Source organism: Apodemus sylvaticus, chromosome 8, assembly GCF_947179515.1.
Source record: "Apodemus sylvaticus chromosome 8, mApoSyl1.1, whole genome shotgun sequence".
NCBI classification, from domain to species: Eukaryota; Metazoa; Chordata; class Mammalia; order Rodentia; family Muridae; genus Apodemus; species Apodemus sylvaticus.
The window spans coordinates 11,046,126-11,069,915 of record NC_067479.1 but is presented as its reverse complement, the minus strand read 5'-3'; positions in this window follow the sequence as shown (position 1 = coordinate 11,069,915).

Here is a 23,790-nt window from a genome sequence, read left to right as displayed (position 1 = left end):
TGGTACTAGTTGGAACATATTGTTGTTCCTTCTATGCGGTTGTAAACTCCTTCAGCTCCATGGGTTCTTTCTCTAGCTCCTCCATTGGGGATCTTGTGCTCAGTCCAATGGTTGGCTGAGAGCAGCCACCTCTGTATTTGTCCGGTAATAAATATTATTAATTATGAAATAATTATGAATATTGTCAATCAACTATAATTAGTAAAAATAATGCATTTTGGCTTAGGTATTTTGCTTTCAATAAATATTAGTTTAATACCTATTCCAGCTTACTGCAGAACAGTGGGATAGTTACCCACACCTAGTTAAGAAATAAAAATTTATGTGTTTAATATTGATTTCTCAATATTGCCTATATCACATTCATATTTCATTGTAGGAAATAAATTTAAGAAAGGAAATGTAGCCCACTTATTGCAAAATTGATTCCTGAAAACCTTGTACACTTTATGCTTGTATCTTATAGCTACTTCCTTCGAAGTTAGTGGCAAAAGCAGTTGACAACTCCAGTTGTTCACGTGCTTGTTGAGCATCTCTGTCCTTGATTCCACATCTGTTTCTCTCCATATGTATCTGAACCTGCGTGCAAATCCCCCAGAACAGCCAGCATTAAAGAAGAAGCGCAAACATGTCCTTAGCCTCCTCACAACTCACAAGTTCACATAGTGGCAATCCAGTTAGCACAGTCTCATTACTATGCAGGGCTGCAATGTTTCCGTTCCCAGTCGCCTTTTCAGATGTGCCATTTCAGGTCTACCTGGAATAATAAATGGGCTAATGCTGAACCACGTATCTCTTACAACCTGCTGTCTTAGTTATAGCAGACAGGTGGAAGCTTTGAAATTACTTCTTCTAAGTACTTGATTAAATTCTTAGCCAAGGGCCATTCTTCCCCCAAATCTCTCTGTGGGGAAGAGACATTCATTTTCTTCTTCCAGTTCTAAGAGCTTTTCAAGGAGGAACAAGTGGACTGTGATTTTGATTGCCATACAGAGGACTCACTGAACAAGGGCTTAGAAGAGACCATTGAATTTGTTAATTAGTGGGTCTTTGGTGAATTGATCTCTCAAAAGCTACACTTCCAGAAAATTGGTAGGAGGAAAAATAACAAAGAGTGTGTTGCAACTAGAAGAAAAGCCACTGCAGTTAAAGGCAGTAATTTCAGAAATCTTCCAGTGAACAAATAGGTAAAATAAATTTGGGAAAACTCTGTTTGGAAAAGGTGATATTTCAAGATATCTACTTTCACAAAACTTACATAAAACTAAAAAGCATTCGTATTTATTTATTTTTAGGTGGCATTTAATTTATATTTTTATTTACACTTTTCAATAAAGATAGTTTTTATGTTTTCCCTCCCAAATTCCTCCTAATCTCCTGAACATTTTACTTATACAACTTCACATTCTTTCTCTCTCCTTCTTTAAATAACGGTCACCAAAACAACAAAAAACAAGGCAGGAAAAAAGTTAAATAAGTAAAAGACCAATAAGACCAATGATTTAAAAATGAAAGAAAAAAAGGAAAAGAAAATCAAGGCCTAAACAAACTAAATTGAAACAAAACATCTATAAAAATAACACAGAATTAATTTTGTGTTAGCCAAGGCCTCCTAAGCAAGGGTCTGCCCCGATGTATGTTTAATGCCATGAAAATAAATAATAAGTAAGTAAGTAAGTAAGTAAATAAATAAATAAATAAATAAATGCTAAATTTGTAGAAAATAAATCAAAATAAAGGCAAGTTGCTTCTGAAACATCTTTTGATATGATTATATAATAGCTTCATCTTTGTTCTAGAAAATATGAAAACCATTTGTATGTTAGTGTGACTTCTGAAAAAGAATTTTTACGGATGGTCCTATGCACTCTGCTCAGTCCTGCTCTGTGACCACATCCATCATCATCAACCAGTATAATCTAAAGCGTTCTGAGCTCCAACATTGAGGGGATACCATCTTCCCACTACTGCTTCTCTGAAAAGTGAAACCAGGTAAGAGCTCTGCTTATTAGAGAGGCACAGAGAGAATACTCAGTATATTAAAATACTTAACACCGACTAGCCTTTTCTTTAAAAATTTGGCATTTTTTCTGCCTCCTAAGAATCGTAGAAAGAAAATTATACAGATTTCCCAATGTTCAGAAAAACATGGTTTATATTTAATAGCTGAGAAATCATCACTCAAATCATATTACAATCAAAAGTGAAAAACATCTTCAGTAAATCTTTAACAAACAAGCTCGGTCAAGATTAGTAATAACTGCAGGGGCAATGAGGACTGTGTCTGGAGGAGTCTGGGCATGGGACACATTGCACCTTCTATTGATCCTTTTGTTAGTACATTCACACACATGAATATCTGAAGAAGAGATGTGGAAAGATGCTGAAGAATGAGATGGAATTTGTTTGCCTTTGCACTCACACATGTTTAGTTAAGAGCATCATTACAGGAGTACATAGAGAATATTGTTGAGTTACATTCTCAAATAATACTGAAAGAAATCTTGTGTTCTCTTAAAGATTTCTAAACTATTTTAAATAATGTGGAAAAATTCTCCATATAAGGAACCGCTTTAATTCTATCTGGAATTTCTTCATAATTATCAAAATCCCATTGCCCTAACATGCTAATATACATAGAAACAACTGAATGGTTTCTTAAAATTTTTACAATAGTAGTTTGACTCCATCTCTTGCAAAATAAAGCCTACGTGTGGGAATGAAGTATTGTTGAAGAACGTAAGAACAGTGCATGTTGGCAGAGATGATTGAGAAAAGACAGGTGGGAAAATGCTATAACTCTCCCTTATACAAGTCAGTAGCCAGGCTGAGAGCATTTTTTGGAAAATTTCAGTAGTCTTACGTATCAGTAAAATATAAATACAAATATTCTCTGTCATTTGAGCTTTTTTTTTTTTTTTTACTGTAACATTTGTTGATACTATGCAATCTCTCTCTGAACTCTCTCCCACTCAAACAAAATAGATGAGGGGAATCTGAAGTCATGTTTGCACTTGTATCTCTGACTCCCTATTCCTCTGTGAAATTCACTATTCAGGGCATCTCCATTCTGTGTCATTACACTGAAATTTCTCCCTGTTTCATTGAAAACAAAAACTGAATTATATAACAGTGCAGTTCCCTGTATAATCTCCTTTGATGTCTTCTATTCAACAGTGATGGGAACATTTTCAATACCAATTTTAAGCAAAACACAGTTGGCCATTGTTTGACATTGATAACAACCTTCAGTGTCACAGATGCAGTTCTTATATTAGTCTGTTTCTTGAGACTGAAAAATGTTTTAGGATATGTAGAAATATATTATAGGACTTGAATTTTTGAATATTATGTCATAAAAAGTTAAGTTTTCCTCTTTTTTTTGAACTGTGACTAGAGAACAATCCATTTTAAAACTTGGAACTGATTTTGTGTCCTCCCATATTCTTCAAACTTTTATGTTTTATTTTGTTTAGGATAACTGAATTTTAAAGATCAAGCTTTACATTTTTTTATCTTCAAAAAGTGTGCACAGTAGTCAAGGAAAGAGACTTATTAAAATAACTCCAAGAAAGCTTGTACAATATGACTGTAAAAGAATATAACACACACAAAACATATCAGTAGCCCAAGGTTTGACACTCTGTTTTTGTTAGGAGACAACAAAGTTTAGAAAGGAGAGAATATCTTTAATATGAATAATTATTCACAGATAGAATTACGGAGCAAAGTGTCAAGAGATTCATTCAAATTTTGGTATTACATGATGTTAAAAATAAAATCACATGTAAAATAAATTTTGTAGTTGATGGAAGTATAAACATTTGGAGCTGCTTTATAAAATGTGTAGGAGCATGCCTTGTAAAGCATCTACTTAAACATTGGGATATGTATATGACTGAGAGACAGATTGGCACAAAGATGCGATTAAATCCTGGGAGTGCAAGCAATTTTGAGTTGTTAACCCACCTGGATTAACGCAAGTGGAGCAAATCTGGAATACTACAGTATTCCAGACATGACACAGTGTTATGATGGGCTATGTAATAGACACATTGGATGCATTGGATTATTTCAAAAGAAAGAATTGGGTTATAGATTTAAAAAAAATAGTAGGCATCTTCAAATACATATTGGCAATTTGGGTCTATTTTAAAGTACACAGTTTGCTGTGTCCTAGACAAACATTATGTGGGCAAAGAATATTGGCTAATTTGCATTTTCCTTGTCAGCAATCTGCCTAAAATGTGTTTTCTGTGGAAGATGTAATGTGTAATCTCAGTTTACATAAGCCTGACTTTCTTCTCCTTGAGCTATTATACAACTCTTTAAAATTATAAGTAACAATTCAAAATATTTATCAACAGTTAATGGAAGTTCTTTCTGTTGTAGCCTCAACTGATTTTGATGGAATAGTACAAACGATATTATTACCTTTGTTTTGACACTTTCAAGATTAAAGAAATGTACACATATGTCCTTTTGATTCTTCCATAAATAGTTAAAAACATTATTTAGCATATTTTAAATCTATACTTATAGTACCTTATTCTAAAGAATATATTTTAAAATATTTTAATTATTTTTGTTTATATTTGTGATATTGGTTCCTATTCTTGTTAAGTAAAATTTTAAGACTGAAATATTTTCTAAAAATTAACCACTTTAATTAAAGAATTAAGACAGAAGAAGCAAATGATTCAAGATCCTGGTAACAAATGAACAAATCAATGAGTTTAGAACATGCAATGTTTTATAGATTGATGAGAAGAAAAAAGAAGTGGTGGGTGGTTGGGGATTCCAATGAGGAGACTTAGTACCTAGGAATGAAACTCTCTAACCTCATTCTTTGTCTTTCTCTGATTCTGTGTCTCTGTCTCCTTTGTCTCTGCCTCTTTGTCTCTGCTTCTCTCTCTCTCTACTTCTTATTAATACACATGCTCACACACACACACACACAGACACACACACACACACGAATTTTTTTAGATACTGAATTAAAAATACCTTAAATAAAAGCAAGGTGTAGGCATGACTTTTGATCGATTAAACACCGATTTTAAATATGTCAAACAATAACAAAGCATATATTTCACTAGAGGTAACTGAAGAATAAATAACTCATAGACCTTTACAAGAAGACTATCTAGGGCACACAGCTTATGGTGTGTTGGTAAGTGAAGGTATTTGGGGAGAGCGCTTCAAAAAGACTCAGCTTCCTATTAGTTAATTGAGTAAAATGCATGTTGACAAAGATACTATTTTATATGAAAGATTCTCCAGTAATCAATGGCATTATAAAGTTAAGGATAAAGAAATCTATATTCTTGAAGATTAAGGTCAATAAAAATAGGCTAAAGGGCCAAAGATGGAATGATTGTAATATTTATTTTGCTTGCTTCAAAAAAACTCTGGTTCTATTAAAAAGATAATTAAATAAGAGAACAACCAATACATAGTGTTTATCCAGTCTTATAAAACTGATGTTCATGCAGGCTTTTGCTCATATAGCCTTCAACTTGAAAGCAGGAGACTATAACAGTAGTTTTATATATGTATATGTATAGGCATATGTATACATATATAATCGTTTTATAAAGAAAATAATCAGTATTTGAAGATTATTATTAATATTTCTCAAAGAAGCATTCAAAAGAGAATTTATCACTTGAATCTTATTTTAATGCATATTGAATAAAACATACATAATACAGAAGTAATTTCTCAGCTGAATAAAGAATTCATTCAGGGCCAGGTGTGAGGTCCTTGCTTATGAGTATCAGCCCAAGAGGACTGACCCAGAATGCCTAAACATAATGCTGAATTTGCCATTAATTTTGGTTGCCTCTTAGACTGGACAGCAAGACCTTATTATTGAAGAAACCACACATTAGGGCTGCAGGACATGGCAGCTAAGATGAGCCAGAAGGTTCATACTGGTAAGAGCTGATAATGTCGGAAGGAAAGGTGCAATAGAGATTACTGGGAGAGAAAGAACACCAATGGGCTTTCCCAGTTGTATATTTTGTGTGCTTTCATACTTAACCACACACTGAGCATTGTATTGGAAGCCAGTTCCATGGGAAGGAATAAATACGTTATGATAAAATTAATCAAAAGTGTATAGCTGGAAAGCTTATGGACTGGGGGAGGGGGAACATACAACCCTATTCTCTTGAGTAAAAATCTTTAATTTTCTCCTAGATATTTATATTTATATACTAGGAAAGTTCTCCACCTCAGGAAGCAGGGAATATTTTTAGATAGTTACCATTGATGCAGAAATGAAAATTTGGTAAAGTGCTAAAAATTAAGTGACTGTGAGAACTCAACTCTAAAGTAAATACTAAGTCATAACCTACATGGGCAATGGATCTCACAAGTAAGGACAGAAAGGGCATAACAGCAAAAAGATGAGATAAGAATGAGACATTGTTATTCAGCTGCGAGGTGGCCTTTGCAACCATGAACACAACAGAGCCATGGATGTCTATGCAAGGTTACAGTCCTCAATATTTCATTTTCCATAAAGGAGGAATCCATGATGCCCCATGTCTTAGTGACTGTTCTATTGCTGCGAAGACCACTGTGATCACCACCTTATATAATAGAGTGCTTAATTATGGGTTGCCTTACACTTTCAAAGGATTAGTCCATGACCACCACAGCAGGGAAAATGGTCGCAGAAAGGGAATCACAGCACTGGAAGAGTAGGTGAAGGTTTCTGTCTGTTCCACATTCAGGTGGAAGGAAAAGGGACAGGGAGAGGGACAGGGAGCAGGAGAGGTAGAGAGGGTTAGGGAGAGAGAGAGCCTGACTAAGTCTTGCATGGGCTTTTGAAACAACAAAGCCCTTAAATTGTAACATACCTTCTTTAAAAAGGCCATCCTTCCTCATTTGTTCTAAATAGTTCAAGCAAGACCATACATTTCCAACTTTGAATTGCGATCATTCTTGTTCAAACTAACACATTCTATCATTCTTTAGAGATATTGACAGTAAATGGTAGCTCTGGGAAAGAGTGTCATTTCCTTCAATAGCCACTGTGGCAACAGTCAGGAAAGGGAGTTCAGGGGGAAACAAAGAGATATTACAAGGAGTAATGGGGATAAGTATATTCACAGTAATACACAGTATAGAGATGAAAACTTTCAAAAATTTAAAAAGTAATTAGTGTTTACAAAAAGTTGCAAGGATAAATTTAACCAGGACCTTCTGCTCCAAAACAACAGTGAAAGTCGAGAAGACCACTGCCAAAACAACACATTCATGCTGTGGAAAGAACTAGACTATGAAGAAAAAAACTTTCTTTTTTTATGGTTTTTTTTTTATTTAATGTATTTTTTATTTACATTTCAAATGATTTCCCCTTTCCTGTCCCCCCACTCGCCGAAAGTCCCATAAGCCTTCTTCCCTCCCCCTGGTCCCCTATCCACCCCTTCCCACTTCTGGTGTTGCCCTATACTGCTGCACTGGGCCTTTTCAGAACCAGGGGCCACCCCTCCGTTCATCCTGGACATCATTTGATATGTGGATTATATCTTGCATATTCCAAGTTTCTAGGCTAATATCCGCTTATTAGTGAGTGCATACCATGACTGATCTTTTGAGACTGGGTTACCTCACTTAGTATGATGTTCTACAGCCCTATCGACTTGTCTAAGAATTTCATGAATTCATTGTTTCTAATGGCTGAATAGTACTCCATTGTGTATATATACCACATTTTTTGTATCCATTCCTCCATTGAGGGACATCTGGGTTCTTTCCAGCTTCGGGATATTATAAATAGGACTGCTATGAACATAGTGGAGCATGTATCCTTATTACATGCTCGGGAATCCACTGGGCATATGTCCAGGAGTGGTATAGCAGGGTCCTCCGGAAGTGACATGCCCAGTTTTCTGAGGAACTGCCAGACTGATTTCCAGAGTGATTGTACTAGCTTGCAACCCCACCACCACGCAAAACCCATCAAAATCCCAACTCAGTTCTTCATAGAGTTAGAAAGAGCAATTCTCAAATTCATCTGGAATAACAAAAACCCAGGATACCTAAAACTATTCTTAGCAGTAAAAGAACTTCTTGAGGAATCAATATCCCGGACATCAAGCAATATTACAGAGCAATAGTGTTAAAAAACTGGACGGTATTGGTACAGTGACAGGCAGGTGGATCAATGGAATAAGATTGAAGATCCAGAATTTAATCCATACACCTATGATCATTTGAACTTCGACATAGGAGCTGAAAACATCCAATGGAAAAAAAGATAACCCTTTCCACAAATGATGCTGGTTCAATTGGAGGTCAGCATGCAGAAGAATGTGAATTGATTCAGCCTTATCTCCTTGTACTAAGCTCAACTCCAAGTGGATCAAGGACCTCCACATAAAGCCAGACACACTGAAACTAATAGAAAACAAACTGGAGAAGACCCTTGAGGACATCAGTACAGGGGAAAAATTCTTGAACAGAACACCAATAGCTTATTATGATAGTCTACCTTAGTGACCCAAAAGACTCCACTAGAGAACTCCTACAGCTGATAAATAGCTTCAGCAAAGTGGCAGGTTAAAAAATCAACTCAAGCAAATCAGTAGCCTTCCTATACTTGAAGGATAAGCAGGCTGAGAAAGAAATTAGGGAAATGATACCTTTCACAATAGCCACAAACAGTATAAAGTACCTTGGGGTGACTCTTAACAAACATGTGAAAGATGTGTATGGCAAGAACTTCAAGACTCTGAAGAAGGAAATGGAAGAAGACCTCAAAAAATGGAAAAATCTCCCCTGCTCATGGATTGGCAGGATTAATATAGTTAAAATGGCCATTTTGCCAAAAGCAATATACAGATTAAAAGCAATATCCATCAAAATCCCAACTCAGTTCTTCATAGAGTTAGAAAGAGCAATTCTCAGATTCATCTGGAATAACAAAAATCCCAGGATAGCTAAAACTATTCTCAACAACAAAAGAAATTCTGGGGGAATCAGTATCCCTGACCTCAAGCAATAAAACAGCAATAGTGTTAAAAACTGCATGGTATTGGTACAGTGACAGGCAGGCAGATAAATGGAACAGGATTGAAGAACCAGAAATGAACCCACACACCTATGGCCACTTGATCCTAGACAAAAGGGCTGAAAACATCCAATGGAAAAAAGATAGCATTTTCAATAAACAGTGCTGGTTCAACTGGAGGTCAGCATGCAGAACAATGCGAATTGATCCATCCTTGTCTCCTTGTACTAAGCTCAACTCCAATTGGATCAAGGACCTCCACATAAAGCCAGGCACTCTGAAGCTAATAGAAAAGAAACTGGGGAAGACCCTTGAGGACATCAGTACAGGAGGAAATTTCCTGAACAGAACACCAATAGTTTATGCTCTAAGATCAGGAATTGACAAATGGGATCTCATAAAATTACAAAATTTCTGTAAAACAAAGGACAACGTCAAAAGGACAAATCAGCAACCAACAATTGGGAAAAGATCTTCACCAACCCTACATCAGATAGAGGGCTAATATCCAATATATATACAAAAAACTCAAGAAGTTAGACCCCAGAAAACCAAATAACCCTTTTAATAAATGGGGCACAGAGCTAAACAAAGGATTTTCACCTGAAGAACTTTGGATGGCTGAGAAACATCTTAAAAAATGCTCAACTTCATTAGTCATTAGGGAAATGCAAATCAAAACAACCCTGAGATTTCACCTTACACCAGTCAGAATGACTAAGATTAAAAATTCAGGAGATAGCAGGTGTTGACAAGGATGTGGAGAAAGAGGAACACTCCTCCACTGCTGGTGGGGTTGGAAACTGGTACAACCACTCTGGAAATCAGTCTGGCGGTTCCTCAGAAAACTGGGCACATCACTTCCGAAGGATCCTGCTATACCACTCCTGGGCATATACCCAGAGAATTTCCCAGCATGCAATAAGGATACGTGCTCCACTATATTCACAGCAGTCCTATTTATAATTGCCAGAAGCTGGAAAGCACCCAGGTATCCCTCAACGGAAGAATGGATGGAAAAAATGTGGGATATATACACAACAGAGTACTATTCAGCAATTAGAAATGATGAATTCATGAAATTCTTAGACAAATGGATGGCGTTGGAGAACATCATACTAGGTGAGGTAACCCAGTCTCAAAAGATCAAGCATGGTATGCATTCACTAATAAGTGGATATTAGCCTAGAAAATTGGAATACCCAAAACATAATCTACACATCAAATGAGGTACAAGAAGAACGGAGGAGTGGCCCCTGGTTCTGGAAAGACTCAGTGTAGCAGTATAAGTTAAAACAGAACAGGGAAGTAGGAAGGGGTGGATGGTAGAACGGGGGGAGGAAAAAGGGCTTCTGTGACTTTCGGGGAGTGGGGAGGCCTGAAAAAGGGGAAATCATATCATATCATTTGAAATGTAAATAAAAATATATTGAATAAAAAAAGTGAAAAAATGTCAAAAAAAAAAAAAGAAAGAAAAGAATTGACAAATGGGACCTCATAAAATTACAAAGTTTCTGTAAGTCAAAGGACGACTCGGCAACCAACAAATTGGGAAAAGATCTTCACTAACCCTACATCTGAGAGAGGGCTAATATCCAATATATACAAAGAACTCAAGAAGTTAGATCCCAGAAAACCAAACAACCCTATTAAAAAATGGGGTACAGAGCTAAACAAAGAATTTTCACCTGAAGAACTTTGGATGGCTGAGAAGTACCTTAAGAAATGTTCAACTTCATTAGTCATTAGGGAAATGCAAATCAAAACAACCCTGAGAATTTACTTCACACTAGTCAGAATGGCTAAGATTAAAAAAACTTTCTTAAGTGGTGCAGACTCCAGTTAGACTCAAGAACGCTCCCTATACATGTTAGGCCCTTCTGTTCTGTATCCTTTCTCTACATTGTCATTTTGTCTGTTCAATACCCTACCTAGACTCGTTTTTGAAGCATGCTGTGCCCTACATCTTTAACATTGTATTGCCAATGGGAAGGAACAATGTTTTAAGATTAGACAATTTTTAAACTATATTTTTTACATGCCAGTTTTCTTCTTACATTAACTTGAAATTATACATTAAAGAGTTGATTTCTGTTGCTCTTTAGCAACATTCTTTTGAAATTGGTATATGACTCAGTGGTTGGCATGCTGCTTAGTGTAGAAGAAAGCACAAATTTACCCTGTGTAAATAGTGGTACACACCTGCAATAAGAATACTTGAAAATGGATCCAGGAGAATCTGAAATTTAAGCACATCTCACAACCCACCGTGAGTTTGAGGGCCCCTAAGCTACATGAAACCCTTTCTCAAAAAAAAAAAAATCTTTCTAAGTTTATTTACATTTATTCCGTGACTCTCAGCTTTAAGCATTCCAAAATCCTCATCGCTTGTCTATATACAGATTTATTGGCCCAGGGCTGAAAAGCAAGGAATAGTATAAGGATGAGGAGATAATCGCATCAGAGCAAAAATGCAGACAGGAAACTGAGGGGAAAGTGAGCTTTCCTTTCTGCTGATTTCCACAATGTGCAGAGTCTTAGTCAAGTAGCTGAGTTGATTCTATGGTGGATATTTCTTCAAAAAAATAGGTCCTTATGACAGCTTTCGTGTTTATTTAAAGTCTATTTATATTGATAATGGAGTCTGAAACAAGAAATCATACTTCTCCTGTTTATAAAATTACTTGCTCGTGCTAAGGTACCTCGTGAAGGTTTTCCTTTCTGTTCCACAGGCCAGCCTGCAGCTTTAGCCAGCTTCTCCCCTGAAGTCATCAGCACATTCTTTCTCAGAATCGTAAGCATTCACTAGGGAGTTCCCAGTATAAACCCTGAGTATTTTGACCCTAGTCACAGTGTTTTACATAGTCAAGTGGAGAAGAGAAGAAAATATAATGGCAACAGTGTACAAGTATATCACGCACATTTATGGAAATTAAGTTGTGACCCACATTTGAGTCTTTGATTTGAATAGGAAGGAGGATTGTGTTTTATTTTCTACATTTATTAATGTTCCTTAAGAAAGCTTTATATTTTGCCAGACGACAGTGATTTATTTCTTATAGAGTCAAAGCATTGTGTTTTCTGAGATCAAAGGGCACTTCTGCTTCCTCCTGAGATCATTGTATTGTTTCTTTGGGCTATGCCCTCAAACATCATTGCAAGGAAAATAAAATAAAGCAACAAAGCTACATACTGTATCCTCTGAAAATGTGTCCTTTACTGTTACACAGATGTCTCAAACGCACCACTTTCATAGTGTTTAAAAAGATTATTCCAGGGACATAAAAGAATAGTGCCACAGGTAACAAACAGCTACTTAATTGGACTTAAGACTGACTCCAAAGGAGGGAATTTCTGCTGAGCATTGTAAACCTTGCCAAATACCTGTGTCTTTTGAGATGAGGTCACAGACTTGATAGCAGAATCTAATACAGGGACATTCTAAAACCAGTATAATTTCTATCATATTCTTATGTTCATGCATAAATGTAGCTTTCACCTGTCATCAAAGAATTGTCTTGTCTTGCAGAAGGTGATCACGGAAATGTACAAGTAGTTGAAATGCAGAGAATCAGTGACTGTAGTACTTAGGCCCAGTTGATACATGCACAGCATAGCTCTTGTATATATGGCTGAGAGAAAAGTCAGAGAAGTACAGATGGAAAGATTGCAAGAACTACACTAGGTTATATGCTATGTATGACAGGAAGGCTACACCAATAAAGCCCCAAAGAAGACTTGCACAGTGATGATAAGGTTCATATCCATACATAGATAGTGAAAATCTCACAAAGACTTCATCTCTAATAAAAGATGAATAGCATTAATGGCTGCTTAAAGAGGGATATTCACACTTCTCCCATTGATAGGTTATCCATTCCTTAGTAGTGATCCCTAAATACAAATATATCTGAGTAAAGGTAAGTAAATTCTGTAGGTCCTTTTTACACACACACACACACACACACACACACACACACACACACACACACACACACACACATACAAGAATAATAATTTTAAAATGACATGAAGTTTAGAGAGCATGTGAGGAAACATGAGTGGATTTGCAGGAGGCAAAGCGGCGACTGACAAAGATGTAAGTAGAGTACGTGTGTGAAATTCTCAAAATAATTTATTTAAAATGTTAATAGAATCCTCAGGTGGGACATTCTTTGGATCGGCCTTTCCTTAGGCTCTGCTCTCCTCTTTGTCCCTGTATTTCCTTTATAAAAGACCAATTCTGGGTTAATATTTTTGAGATGAGTGTGTGACCCCATCCCTCAACCGGGAGCCATGCCTAACTTCTGGATATGGTCTCTACAGGTTCTCTCTACCATTTGTTGTGTATTTCAGCTAATGGCATCCTCATTGGGTCCTGGGAGCCTCTTATTTTTCTGAAATCTGGGATAAATCTAGAAGGACACAAGACTATGCAGGAAGTAGGACCAGAAAGTCTGAACTTCAAGTAGCAATCACAATTGTTGAAGTACAGGAGAGTCTAGATAGGGAGAGATGTGGTGAGGACTCAACACCCACACAGCCAGAAATCACCATCAGGGCACTGCCTGCAAAAGTGGTCTTCAAGCCATCATTGTTTTATATAGCTAAGAGAATAAGAACAATCTAGTCTTCATAGCTGAATGAAAAATTGTGTTTGACCAAAGACAAAAATCATTAAATTATTAAAGCCGTCTCTTGCAGATTATCCATTAATTTCTCAAGGAAATAGGCTTCATATAATATAATCATGAAGGTCATAAAATAGAAATCCCATGCATTTCAAAGCCTCATTATTTATATCCATATAAAAACATTTGATTAATGTAGTAATATGACTCATGTTTTTGCAAGGTGTTAGAGTATATTTTATTTGTAAATTGTAATTGTCACTTAAGGTGCTTACTGCTGGATAAGCTCGCCATTTTTAATTCTTTTTCAACTCTGGTTGGCTGGTTCAACTCAGTTGTTCTGGTTCATACTCCTCTCCAAGCTGACTTAGAATCTAGGTTCACTCTGCTTCTGACTGAAATGCTTTGCTTGGCTTCAAATTAATTCTGGCTATTTATTCTAATATTCTGGTTCCTTCTTAGTCTCTGGCTTTGGCTGCCTCTACTAACCTACAGTGAGTTGCAAGAAATCACACAAATTCAACTCCACTGAACTACAGTCTGAGCTCACTGAATAGGACTGTATTAACTGAATTCAAATGAATGAACTGACTACCTATCTCTTGCTGCACTTTTATTAAATAGCTTTCGTCTCCTGTGTGGTTCTCGGGGGAATTGGTAACCTCCTATGTCCTGTCAAATCTTTCTCTAAGTCATCTCTTTGTCCCACCCTCTTTAAATGTCACATTCAAGCATGCCAGCTTCCTTCTATAAACTAACCTTTCCTACATTGTTTGAGAGTAAAGGTATTTACTAAGGTCATGTCTATGTTCCAGCCAGGGTAACTATGTTGCTGGATTAAAATTGCTCTATGGCAAGGTGTTTATTTTGCAAGTATAACATATGATGCAATTGAAAACATAAGAGAAAATAGCCGGTTACTGAATTTCATGAAATGATAGGCATTACAGTTTTACTAATTTTACAGGTAAATTTCTGAGTAATGAAAATACTACATACAAACATTTATACTGGACTTCCAACTGGGCTTTCCATAGCTGAGAAGTGTTTTCTCTTTTAGCAAACATAAATGAATATGGGTCAAATATAGAACCCAATCTAAAAAGAAAATTAAAGTAACCATTTTATACTCAATTTCATTTTAAGACAAAATTTTACAAGCCTCAGAATGATTAGGTTCATGAGAAAAAATAAAGTTTACAATATTTATTAATATTGTAAATTAATTAATACATAGCTCACAACCAAAAGTATAAGTTAACCATTTATTAAAAGCAAATTATTATCCTAGTTTGTGTGTGTGTGTATATATATGTGTGTGTGTGCATCTTAGAAGGAGGGGTATATTAGAGTTTCTGTTGCTTTGAATAAACACAATAAGCAAAGCAACATTACCAAGGAAAATATTTAATTGGGACTGGCTTATAGGTTCAGTTGATTGTCATGGCGGGAAGCATGGTGGCATGCAGGCCAACGTGTTGCCGAGGTAGCCTAGAATTCTAGGGCTGCAGCAGGAAGCAGCACTAGACCTTGAGCATTTGAACACTAACTCCCACAAAGCCAAACCTATTCCAACAAGGCTACACATGTTTATTGTGCCACTCCCTGGTGACCAAGCATTCAATGAGTTTATGGAGGCCATCCTCACTCAAATCATCACAGAGAGTACTCTAATCTTCTTTCAATCCATATTGTTCAGACCCTTGGATGATTTTTACTTCAACGATATCAAGCCATTCATATTCATTCTACTTTTGCTGAGTTCCTCTGAAAACACCTGTATGGTTACACAGTTATATTCATACCTGTTGCTCCTAGGCATTTCCTAATCCAATCAGGCTGATAACATATAGTTACTAATGTTAACATATTTTGGAAAACAATTTAGAAAAGATTTATAGTGATTCATAAAGGAGAAACTATTTTTAATGTCCAGAGATTTGAAACACAAGTACTAATATTTCTCTGTGTATGAACTAATAAATGTATGCATTTCAAATACTAGTAAAACAAGTATATTAAAAAGATTTAATATTATACTTTATTATTTTTGTACAATTTTCTCTTTCCATATTTTGTTTATTTTGTTGCTAACGGTAAGCCATATCAATCCCTGATTATGACATGGTAACCAATAATGATCAAAACCAAATAAATCCATATAGCATAGTTGGAAAAACAGAAAAATATATACAAAAAGTTATGTCACTAATAGGAATTCGACCCCAAAAATTGAATCTGAAGGGCTATATTATCAGAAGAAACCTCTAAAGAACATTGTGTATATATGTTCTGATTATTTAAAATATATTTGTGCAATTTGTTATAATTATAAATCTACAAATCATACACACAGAAAGACAGAGAGAGACAGAGACACATAGGCAGAGAGAAAAGGAGCTAAAGAGATTTCTTAAAAGATAAAAGAACAAGCCTTTATTCTTTTTTTTTTTTTCCACAGTTGGCTGATTGGAGCATTAGACCTTTACCTGACACCCTGGACCATAGCCACTGATTTGCAATACAAGCTGATGTGTTGGAATGATCTCTAAAAGCCTCCATATACCAGGTTCCTTTGTCCAGTTTGTGTTGAAGTCTTACAAGGCTCCAAGCTGCTTCTGTGCTCAGAGGCAAAGAATCTCCACCGAAAGGCAAGACCCTGTGTGGTGCTCTGGGATTTGAGAAGTTACTAAGATGTAGAGTGTACACTAGCAGTGGATATTCCCCAAGGAATAAATCCACAAGGCTCTTAGGGGTAGACCATAATGGCAGGAGGGGTAGGAAGAGAGCCCCAACCCTCAAGTTTCCTGCATGCTAAGAAGGTGCGGACTCTACCTCTGCTGCAGACTCTATGACAGGATTCTGGAGGCTAAAGGATTATTTTCTAAGCACAAACCCCTGGGTCATTCCCTAGACTACATTAATCTGCTCCCTCTCCCCCCCCCCCCCACACACACATTCTTCCCAACAAGTGGATGCAGACTTACTCCCACAGCTTTCCTTATCCCCATGACCTGGCAGGTTTAATTATTTACACGTGTGTATGTGTGTGTGTGTGTGTGTGTGTGTGTGTGTGTGTGTGTGTGTCCTAGTCCATCTGCCTGTCGGTCTGTCTGACTGACCCAGACTGGTCTCCAACATTTTTTTTTAATATTTTTATTTTCTATATTCTTTGTTTACATTCCAAATGATTTCCCCTTTCCCGGATCCCCCCTCCCCATATGTCCCATAACAGTGTCCTTTGCCTTACAGAAACTTTGTAATTTTATGAGGACCCATTTGTCAATTCTTGATCTTAAAGCATAAGCTATTGGTGATCTGTTCCGGAAGTTTCCCCCTGTGCCCATGTCCTCAAGGGTCTTCCCCAGTTTCTTTTCTATTAGTTTCAGTGTGTCTGGTTTTACATGGAGGTTCTTGATCCACTTGGAGTGAAGTTTAGTACATGGAGATAAGAATGGATCAATTCAGATTCTTCTGCATGCTGACCTCCAATTGATCAAGCACCATTTGTTGAAAAGACTATCTTTTTTCCACTGTATGTTTTTGGCTCCTTTGTCGAAGATCAAGTGACCATAGGTGTGTGGATTCATTTCTGGATCTTCAATTCTATTCCATTGGTCCACTTGTCTGTCACTGTGGAAATACCATGCAGTTTTTAACACTATTGCTCTGTAGTATTGCTTGAAGACAGGGAAACTGATTCCCCCAGAATTTCTTTTGTTGTTGAGAATAGTTTTAGCTATCCTGGGTTTTTTGTTATTCCAGATGAATTTGAGAACTGCTTTTTCTAACTCTGTGAAGAATTGAGTTGGGATTTTGATGGGGATTGCATTGAATCTGTAGATTGCTTTTGGCAAGATGGCCATTTTAACTGTATTAATCCTGCCGATCCATGAGCATGGCGGATTTTTCCATTTTCTGAGGTCTTCATCGATTTCCTTCTTCAGAGACCTGAAGTTCTTGTCATATAGATCTTTCACTTGTTTGCTTAGAGTCACACCAAGATACTTTATATTGTTTGTGGCTATTTTGAAGGGGGTCATTTCCCTAACTTCTTTCTCAGCCTGCTTATCCTTTGAGTATAGGAAGGCAACTGATTTGCTTGAGTTGATTTTATAACCAGCCACTTTGCTGAAGTTGTTTATCAGCTGTAGGAGTTCTCTAGTGGAGGTTTTTGGGTCACTTAAGTAGACTATCATGTCATCTGCAAATAGTAATAATTTGACTTCTTCCTTTCCAATTTGTATCCCCTTGACCTCCTTATGTTGTCTAATTGCTCTAGCTAGAACTTCAAGTACTATATTGAAAAGATATGGAGAGAGAGGACAGCTTTGTCTAGTCCCTGATTTTAGTGGGATTGCTTCAAGTTTCTCTCCATTTAGTTTGATGTTGGCTACCTGTTTGCTGTATATTGCTTTTACTATGTTTAGGTATGGGCCTTGAATTCCTGTTCTTTCCAAGACTTTTAGCATGAAAGGATGCTGGATTTTGTCAAATGCTTTTTCTGCATCTAATGAGATGATCATATGTTTTTGTTTCTTTGAGTTTGTTTATGTAGTGGATAGCATTGATGGATTTCCTTATATTGAACCATCCCTGCATCCCTGGGATGAAGCCTACTTGATCATGGTGGATGATCGTTTTGATGTGTTCTTGGATTCGGTTGGCAAGAATTTTATTAAGTATTTTTGCATCAATATTCATAAGAGAAATTGGCTTGAAATTCTCTTTCTTTGTTGGATCTTTGTGTGGTTTTGGTAACAGTGTAATTGTGGCTTCCTACGAGTTGGGTGGAGTTCCTTCTGTTTCTATTTTGTGGAATAGTTTGAAGAGTATTGGTGTTAGGTCTTCTATGAAGGTCTGATAGAACCCTGCACTGAAGCCATCTGATCACATGCTTTTTTTGGTTGGGAGATTTTCTATGACCCTTTTATTTCTTCAGGTGTTATGGGACTGTTTAGTTGATCTATTTGATCCTGATTTAGTTTTGGTGTTGGATATCTGTCTAGGAAACTGTCCATTCCCTCCAGATTCTCCAGTTGTGTTGAGTATAGGCTTTTGTAGTTGGATCTAATGATTTTTTTGAATTTCCTCAGTTTCTGTTGTTATATCTCCCTTTTCATTTCTATGCTTGTTAATCTGGATAGTTTCTCTGTGACCTTTGGTCAGTCTGGCTAAGGGTTTATCTATCTTGTTGATTTTCTCAAAGAACCAGCTCCTGGTTTTGTTGATTCTTTGTATGGTTCTCTTTGTTTCTACTTGATTGATTTGGGCCCTGAGTTTGATGATTTCCTACCTTCTACTCCTCCTGGGTGAAATAGCTTCTTTTTGTTCCAGGGCTTTCAGGTGTGTCATTAAGCTTCTAGTGTATGCTCTCTCCATTTTCTTTTTGGAGGCACTCAGGGCTATGAGTATTCTTCTTAGCACTGCTTTCATTGTGTCCCATAGATTTGGGTATGTTGTGCCTTCATTTTCATTGTGTTCTAAAAAGTCTTTAATTTCTTTCTTTATTTCTTCCTTGACCAAGGTATCATTGAGTGGAATATTGTTCAAATTCCATGTGTATGTGGGTTTTCTGTTGTTTTTGTTGCTATTGAAGACCACTTTTACTCCATAGTGATCTGATAGGAGGCATGGAATTATTTCTATCTTCTTATATTTGTTGAGGTCGGTCTTGTGACCAATTATATGGTCGATTTTGGAGAAGGTACCATGAGGTGCTGAGAAAAAGGTATATTCTTTTGCTTTAGGATAGAATGTTCTATATATATCTGTTAAATCTAATTGGTCCAAAGCTTCAATTAGTTTCATTGTGTCCCTATTGAGTTTCTGTTTTCCTGATCGGTCCATTGAGGAAAGTGCAATGTTGAAGTCACCCACAATTATTGTGTTAGGTGCAATGTGTGCTTTGAGCTTTAATAAAGTTTTTTTTTTTTTTTATGAATGAGGGTGCCCTTGCATTTGGAGCATAGATGTTCAGGATTGAGAGTTCTTCTTGTTGTATTTTTCCTTTGACCAGCAAGAAGTGTCCCTCAGGGTCTCTTTTGATGACTTTGGGTTGAAAGTCAATTATATCTGATACTAGAATGGCTACTCCAGCTTGTTTCCTGAGACCATTTGCTTGTAAATTGTCTTCCAGCCTTTTACTCTAAGGTAGTGTTTGTCTTTGACCCTGAGGTGTGCTTCCTGTATGCAGCAAAATGTAGGGTCCTGTTTATGTATCTAGTCAGTTAGTCTATGTCTTTTTATTGGGACATTGAGTCCATTGATGTTAAGAGATATTAAGGAATAGTGATTGTTTTTTGCTTGTTTGTTTTTGTTTTTATTGATATATTTTTATTAACATTTCAAATGATTTCCCCTTTTCTGGGTCCCCGTTCCCCGCAAGTCCCATAATCCCTCTTCCGTCCCCCTGTTCTTCCATCCACCCATTCCCATTTCCCTGTTCTGGAATTCCCCTATACTCTGGCACTGAATGTTTCCAGAACCAGGGGGCACTCCTCCATTCTTTTTGGACATCATTTAATTTGTGGATTATGTCCTGGGTATTCAAAGTTTCTAGGCTAATATCCACTTATCCATGATTGATCTTTTGAGTGCATACTATGATTGATCTTTTGAGACTGGGTTACCTCACTTAGTATGATGTTCTCCAGCTCCATCCATTTCTCTAAGAATTTCATGAATTCATTGTTTCTAATGGCTGAATATTACTCCATTGTGTAAATATACCACATTTTTGGTATCCATTCCTCCTTTGAAGGACACCTAGGTCCTTTCTGGCTTCTGGCTACTACAAATAGGGCTGCTATGAACACAGTGGAGCATGTGTCCTTATTGCATGCTGAAGAATCCTCTGGATATATGCCCAGGAGTGGTATAGCAAGGTCCTCAGGAAGTGACATGCCCAGTTTTCTGAGGAACCGCCAGACTGATTTCCAAAGTGGTTGCACCATCTTGCAATCCTACCAGCAGTGGAGGAGTGTTCCTCTTTCTCCACATCCTCGCCAACACCTGCTGTCTCCTGAGTTTTTTATCTTAGCCATTCTGACTGGTGTGAGGTGAAATCTCAGGGTTGTTTTTATTTGCATTTCCCTAATGATTAATGATGTTGAACATTTCTTAAGGTGTTTCTCAGCTCATTGAAGTTCTTCATATGAAAATTCTTTGTTTAGCTCCGTACCCCACTTTTTAATGGGGTTATTTGTTTCTCTGGGTTCTACTTTCTTGAGTTCTTTGTATATATTAGATATTAGCCCTCTGTCGGATTTAGGGTTGGTGAAGATCCTTTCCCAGTCTGTTGATTGATGTTTTGTCCTTTTGACGGTGTCCTTTGCCTTACAGAAACTTTGTAGTTTTATGAGGTCCCATTTGTCAATTCTTGATCTTAGAGCATAAGCTATTGGTGTTCTATTCAGGAACTTTTCCCCTGTGCCCATGTCCTCCAGGGTCTTCCCCAGTTTCTTTTCGATTAGTTTCACTGTGTCAGGTTTTATGTGGAGGTCCTTGATCCATTTGGAGTTGAGCTTGGTACAATGAGATAAGAATAGATCAATGCACATTCTTCCGCATTCTGACCTCCAATTGAACCAGCACCATTTGTTGAAAAGACTATCTTTTTTCCACTGGATGCTTTCAGCTCCTTTGTCGAAGACCAACTGACCATAGGTGTGTTGGTTCATTTCTGAGTCTTCAATCCTATTCCATTGATCTGCTTGCCTGATATTGTACCAATACCATACAGGTTTTTTTTAATATTTTTATTTTCTATATTCTTTGTTTACATTCCAAATGATTTCCCCTTTCCCGGATCCCCCCTCCCCATATGTCCCATAAACCTTCTTCTCTCCATCCCTTCTCCAATCACCTCCCTCCTTTTACTCTGTCCTTATATTCCCTTCCCATGCTAGATCAATCCTTTCCAGGATCAGGACCCTCTCCATACTTCTTCATGGGAGTCATTTGTTATGCAATTTGTGCCTTGGGTATTCAGGACTTATGGGCTAATTAATATCCACACAGAGATTGCATTCCATGTCTATTCTTTTGTGATTGGGTTACCTCACTTAGGATGATATTTTCCAGATCAAACCATTTGCCTAAAAATTTTGTGAATTCATTGTTTCTAATTGCTGAGTATAATAGCCAGAAGCTGGAAAGAACCCAGATGCCCCTCAAAGGAGGAATGGATACAGAAAATGTGGTATATTTACACAATGGAATACCATGCAGTTTTTATCACTATTGCTCTGTAGTAGAGTTTACAGTCTGGGATACTGAATTCCCCTGAAGTTCTTTTACTGTTGAGAATAGCTTTAGCTATCCTGGGTTTTTTGTTATTCCAGATGAATTTGAGAATTGCTCTTTCTAGCTCTATGAAGAACTGGGTTGGGATTTTTATTGGGATAGCATTGAATCTGTAGATTGCCTTTGGCAAGATGGCCATTTTCACTATATTAATCCTGCCAATCCATGAGCATGGAAGATTTTTTCCATTTTCTGAGATCCTCTTTGATTTCCTTCTTCAGAGATCTGAAGTTCTTGTCATATAGTTCTTTCACTTGTTTGGTTAGAGTCACCCCAAGATACTTTATGCTGTTTGTAGCTATTGTGAAGGGGGTCATTTCCCTAATTTCTTTCTCAGTCTGCTTATCCTTTGAATATATAAAGGGTATTGATTTGCTTGTGTTGATTTTGTAGCCAGCCACTTTACTGAAGTTGTTTATCAGCTGTAGGAGTTCTCTAGTAGAGTTTTTGGGGTCACTTAAGTATATGATCATACCATCTGCAAATAGTGATAGTTTGACTTCTTCCTTTCCAATTTGTATCCCTTTGACTTCCTTATGTTGTCTAATTGCTCTAGCTAGAACTTCAAGAACTATATTGAAAAGATATGGAGAGAGGGGGAGTCTTGTCTAGTCCCTGATTTTAGGTGGATTGCTTCAAGTTTCTCTCCATTTAGTTTGATGTTGGCTACTGGTTTGCTGTATATTGCTTTTACTATGTTTAGATATGGGCCTTGAATTCCTGTCCTTTCCAAGACTTTCAGCATGAAAGGATGCTGAATTTTATAAAATGCTTTTTCAGCATCTAATGAAATGATCATGTGGTTTTTTTCTTTGAGTTTGTTTATGTAGTGGATAGCATTGATGGATTTCCTTATATTGAACCATCCCTGCATCTCTGGGATGAAGCCTACTTGATCATGGTGGATGATCATTTTGATGTGTTCTTGGATTCGGTTGGCAAGAATTTTATTTAGTATTTTTGCATCGATATTCATAAGGGGAAATTGGCCTGAAATTCTCTTTCTTAGTTGGATCTTTGTGTGGTTTTGGTATCAGTGTAATAGTGGCTTCGAAGGAGTTGGGTAGTGTTCCTTCTGTTTCTGTTTGGTTGAAAAGTTGGAAGAGTATGATGTTAAGTCTTCTTTCAAGGTCTGATAGAATTCTGCACTGAAACCATCTGGTCCTGTGCTTTTTTTTGGTTGGAAGGCTATCTATGACACCTTCTATTTCTTTAGGGGTTATGGGTCTGTTTAGATGGTCTATTTGATCCTGGTTTAATTTTGGTATTTGGTATCTGTCTAAAAAATGTTCATTTCCTCCAGATTCTCCAGTTGTGTTGAGTACAGGTTTTTTTAGTAGGATCTGATGATTTCCTCGGTTTCTGTTGTAATATCTCCATTTTTATTTCTAATTTTGTTAATTTGGATACTTTCTCAGTGCCCTTTGGGTAGTCTGGCTAAGGGTTTATCTATCTTGTTGATTTTCTCAAAGAACCAGCTTTTGGTCTTGTTGATTCTTTGTATGGTTCTCTTGATTTCTACTTGATTGATTTCAGCCCTGAGTTTGATGATTTCCTGTCTTCTTCTCCTCCTGGGTGAATTAGCTTCTTCTTGTTCCAGGGCTTTCAGTTGTTCCGTTAATCTTCTAGTGTATGCTCTCTCGAATTTCTTTTTGGAGGCACTCAAAGCTATGAGTTTTCCTCTTAGCACTGCTTTCATTGTGTCCCATAGATTTGTGTATGTTGTGCCTTCATTTTCATTAAATTCTAAGAAATCTTTGATTTCTTTCTTTATTTCTTCCTTGACCAAGGTATCATTGAGTAGAATATTGTTCAGTTTCCACATAT